Here is a 5,627-nt window from a genome sequence, read left to right on the forward strand (position 1 = left end):
TATTTCTTTCAAGTATGTTGTCACTTGCTTTGAAAACGCTGGAAGTTTGCTAGGATTTTGTTGTCTGCCTGAAGAACCTTGCCCCTTTCACCCTAGCAGGAACCTTGACTCGAGGTGCCTCGGCCCCAGAAGGCAGCAGTGATGCTGTCCATTGGGCAGAAAACGCAGGCGCGTGCTTGGAGGTGTCTGGGCCGCGCGGCAGCGGGGTTCGGGAGGGCCCCGCTGCTCCTGCTCACGGCGGGGGGATCCATTGCCGCCGCCTCTCACGGGGCGATGGGGAGGAAGGACAGTGGCAAGTGTGAAGCGCTGCTCGAGGCTTAGCCGGAAAGCTTGCTCCTTTCAGCTTGTGAACGGACTGCCTTCGGGCCCAGCGAAGGGCCTGAGCAGCAGGGGAAACTCAGCGAAACAGCTGCGGCCTCTAGGCGACTCTGCGTCCAGAAAACACGAGGATAACGCGTACGTTTGGAAAGGGGGAAGGTCACGGCCCCCTGGAATTACCCACAAGCAAAGGAGCTTGAAAACAATTTTAGTCATTGTGGGGAGCTAATCCAGAATAATCACAGGGCCACATGTGAGGAAGACTTCCCACGCAAAAATACAGGGCTGGGAGTAAACATCTGGAAAGAAAAAATCCTTGCAAATGCAACAAACAACAACAAAGGAAGTATTTATTACAAAAGAGTTAATAAGAAGGAATCTCCACTCTGTAACCACCAGAAATGGCACGATACGCTTTTTTTAACCTTCATCAGCAGTCTTGGATGGTGCACAAGCCATTTTATCCCATCTTAGTGTTTGGACTATTGTGTTTTTAAGCTGATATAGTCTTATCAGTGTAGACAAGTTCCCTGTTCTGGGAACAGATGCCTCCTATTTACCCCCACCAGGAAACCTCCTACCCCTTCTCCGAGCTATAGATACCTGTAACGAGAAACGGTCCTCAGCCTCTGGCTGAGCCTTCAGGTTTCAGTGATGATCTGTGATACATGCATACAGGGAACTAGCTTGTGAGTGATTAATACAAACTAAGTATCTGTCACGTAATGATCTTAAATTATTTCTAATCTGGACTGGATTTAGGCATGTTTCCTAAAAGCAAAAAGTCTACATCATATTGCAGATGCTTAAAGCTTTTGAGGCTTTTTGCTCTTTACTAGTAAATACAGTGTATGTAGGCAGGTCACCTGACTCTAAAATAATGCTCATATTTGAATATTCTCTTCAGTAGTCCATATGTAATAGCTCAGATATTTATTTCATATTAATTTCCTTTCAGTCTCTGGGCATCTCATCTAAGTTTTTAGGAGGTGAATAACATTCTAGCATTGGACTGTTTGGAGATGGTAGCTGTAAAAAGCAGAATTGTGCTTATGGTATATTGCTAGATACCACTAAAACAAGATTACATTTTCTCTTGCTCTTTCCTACTACCTTTGATTTTGTAGAACAAGCCTAGTTTAATGTTACTTACTTGTGATATCTTTACATAGTGCTTTGTGGCACTATTTCCAATCATTTTCCACATGTGACATCATCCAGCATGCATTTATAGAAGCTACGTCAGTCGAAACAACAGGCAGGCATATGCTCCTTTAATAATTATGAATCATTCCTGTTATCAACATTTCTTTCAACTGGACAGGAAGAGTGATACCTCTAAAGTACACAGTGATGAAAAAGTCCAAAGATTAAAGTAGCAAATTGATATTCTTCCAGAAACTCCTTTTTATACAGGTCGTTTTACTAAAGAGAGAGACTGCTGGACCTCTAGACCGCTTTTTACAGCACCGTGGGAACRAGGGACCCTGAACTGTCACTGCCTTCATCTTCCTTTCCTCATGTGCCCTGTGCACAGAAGGTCCTGCCCCAAGCAGCTGAGACATAAATGAAATTTGGGCTGCTTCTCTCCTCCAGCTGCTGTGGCTCAGTGCTCCTGCTGGACAGCTACAGTGTCAGCTATTGCTGGCACCAGCTGCCTCTGTCCACAAGAGGAGCCTTGAGAGGGGCTGTATCGCCAAGCTCAAGCGTTCAAAAGCTGAGGTAACCTTCTTCCTACACCAAAAGGTGGACCCTTACTTTTATTTGTCTTCTGTTGTTTTTAACTTTCAGCAAACATGTTTCAAACTCTTCTCCACGACCACTGGAGCTAGAGACATTTTATTCTCAGCAGGAGATGACATTCCTGCATCATCACATAATTTCTGCACCTGAGGCTTTAAGGGGAAAAAAAAAAAAAACCCACAACACACTGACTACCGCAAGAGTTGGCAGCAGTGGGGGAAGAGGAAGAGGAGCTGGAGGCGGAAATAGCCTGCTGCTCTCACCTGCGGGAGCGGAACCTGGGGGTCCTGCTGACAGCCAGCGATAGGGGGGTCCCTCGCGGAGGGGAAGGAAATGGCAGAGCCGGCGGGGAGAAGAGGTAGCCCATAGGAAGACATAAAGAGAAGGAAACACTTTGGGTTAGCGGGGAAGGTCATCAGGCTGCCTATACAGCCCTCAGACATCTGTCCGAATCAGCCCTGCGCTCTTGACCACTGCGTTACCTCACCAGGGAGTGTTTTTTGCACTCCAAAACAAGAGGTGGGGAGCAGCGGCTTTCCTGCTCCTGTTTATCTGCGTCAGAGGGATAAAGCCTAATTTTGTCTACATCCAACTGGGAACAGTGCAGAAAAGAAAATGTGAGGGGGAAAGAAAGGAAACGTGCTAGCAGTGCCACACAACTGGGAGTGAGGGGAATTTAGGGCTGTACATGTATTTTGTGTTCTGCTGTGCTTTTATCTTTGGAGAACAAAGGTTGAATTGTTACTCCAGTAACCTATGAAATATGTTATGCATTATGGAGCCATACAAGATTAGGAATCCAAGTATTAAAACTGAGTAAAGAGAAATGTTAATAAGGCAGGAGGAAATTTTATTTTAGCTTTCTTGCATTCTGGCTATCCAGACAAAACAGGACTACTGTCTTCTCTAGCACTACACTAAAAATGTATATGTATTTGTGCTGTGACATCAGTTTTCTATTTCTACCTTAATATCACTGCTAGAAGTAGGAACACTGCATAAAGCATTGATCCATCAATTCATTCCCATTTTGTATAGTAACCTCACAGTTCAGTCTTGTACTCCCCCAAACAGTGTGCTGCTTCTACTGTTTTTTAGGGGATTTGAGAGGATGAAGTTTATGTTTGTTTTCAATTGTTCCTTCTTCCATGTGAGCAGGAAATCCTTCCCCCCCATACATTTTTAAAATAGCTGACAGTGCCCCCAATTAATTGCATATCAAATTGAAGTTTTTTCCTGTCCTACGTGACTGTCTTCTCTTCCTGCTCTGCCTGTTTTCATACTCATGGCATAAATATTAAAAACACCCTCCACCCCTAAAATGAACAAAATAAACTTATGAAAACAAAAACTAAGCATTTTTCTCATCTGGGAAGATAAACATAGAAGAAATGAACCCGATATGGCAGTTACATCTCTCATGCACAGCTGGGATATCTTCAGAGAGGACCATCAGGAGAAGTCTAAAAACACAGATAAACCAGAAAGTTCTGCATAGAAACTGCTGTGCCAGCATTGACTTGTTCTTTGCCTTCTCTCCTCCGGATGACTTTTTGGCTGTACCTAAACTCCTCCAAGCTTTCATCCAGCCATGTCCTTTTCCTAGTTTAAATCCCTTCTAAAAACATCCTTTTTTTAAAAAAATCTATTTTTCCCCAGAGATACAGGTTTCTGAATCACTCCTGGATATGGCTTTCTGAATGGCTCCTGTGCGTCTATCATTGCAACCTTTGTCCTCCTCCATAACCCTTCCTTCTTTTTTTGTCTGTTAATGATTCACATTTATTGTGCCTTGTCTGAGATCTGCCCAAATCTCTCCTCCTCTCTAACTTTGTTTTTTACTCTGATTCCTTCTCCTACTTTTGCATCCTGGAATAGGAACTTGAAGCTGTAGGTAAGATACTGTAAGTCACTCGCTCATCAGTCACAGATGAAGGATGAAGGGATAGAGCACAGACCTGAGAAAACAGCAAAGCAAACTGTTTTGCTGGTACTCCTGAATGCAGGGTTTGCTGCAAATGGATGTGGGATGTCTGAGAAAGGTCTGACTTTTTAATCAGTGTTCCTGGTTTTACTGACTTCATTCCTAATCTACCAGCACTGTTATCAGGAGAGATGAGACACCATAATGAGTCTGCATATATTTGTCAGTTCACTTCCTCCTCGTTTAAATGACTTGCAAAAGAGAAGATGACAACAGATGAAAAGAGAGAGCAAACTTCATCACTGCATGCTCAGTCTCATTTTATTTCTGAAGAGATGACAGGTGTGCATCTATTGTCCACTTCTGTAAACTCTCTCTGCTATAAAACTAAACAAACCCAGCTTTGCTTTGGAAGAAAAAAAAAAATCCATAATTGTACTAAGATTATATTTTTTTCTAGAAGATGAATGTGCACTTAGCTTAACAATTATTTTCCATCCACTTCTTTTGGTGGGTCTCAGTGAACTGGAAAATTACATATTTTAGTGTCTTGAAACAATTATGACTATTGGAATGAGTTTTTAAAAAATGGGCCTATGTGCTTTGGTAAAATTAACGTACTGGATGGGGACTCTAGCTAGTGGTGAGGGTTCAGTCCCCAGCTCCACCACTGAACTCTTGCCACCTCCAGCTAAGCTGCCCAAGGGGCTGTTTTCCATGTGTAGCATGAGTTGCGCTTCCTCGCAGGAATTTTATGAAAAGAAATAAAGGCTTGTGATGTGCTGAGGACATGGGAGCGCTTAAGTGAAACTCTGTGAAATGTATGGGTCAACTATATCCTTTAGTCCATATACTCACTTTAGGGAGCCCTGAGAACTTAAAACTCATGAAAAGACTGAGGCTTGCCAGATACGCAGTATGATTGAAGTCTCCATCAGTAAGATTTAAGACCAGCCTATTAATGCTCAGGGAATCAGCGAGAGTTAATAGGCTGCTACAAACTCACTAAAGGCTTCTGACTGACCAAGAAGGCTGGGTTTCCTTCACCGTGTGCTCCAAGCGACCCAGGGCTGTGGAGGCCATTAAGCAAAAACGGGATCAAGCAGTCATACAGAGGCRGGGAGTGGGTAACTGGCTGTCCTGGGTTTTGAGGGACACCTTTAATTTGATCCCCAGTGGTCCCTGTCAGGCTCTCTGTAAGAAGCTACCAAAATGACTGCAGAAAAGCGCGTGTTTAAGGAAGAGGCCAGACCCTCTGAAGTAGCCAAATGCTCTGCACCACACACCATCTGCCCCTTCCACAGTCGCCCCTCGATGACTCCTCTCCCCCCTCTCTAGCTCTTATGAAGATATTCACCGCCTTTTTTTAGACAGGTGAAGAAACCAGTCTTCAAGAGCCTCCCTGCGCTCCCGCACCAAGGAAAAAAAAAAAAAAAAACCCAACAAGTGAATAAGAAACACTAGCGCAACACCAAGCCCCTGCCTGAAGCGGTTGTGGGGAAGGCGCTGCAGCAAACTGCGCCACTACCTCAGCCTTAGGGCTGCGGCTGGCGGCGCAGGCACCGCCGGGCGCCGGGCAACGGGCGGAGACCCGCGGCCGCCCCCGCCTGCCGCCCTCCCGCGCTCCGCAGAGTCGGGCCGC

Source organism: Apteryx rowi, unplaced genomic scaffold (assembly GCF_003343035.1).
Source record: "Apteryx rowi isolate R43461 unplaced genomic scaffold, aptRow1 scaffold_247, whole genome shotgun sequence".
NCBI lineage: Eukaryota > Metazoa > Chordata > Aves > Apterygiformes > Apterygidae > Apteryx > Apteryx rowi.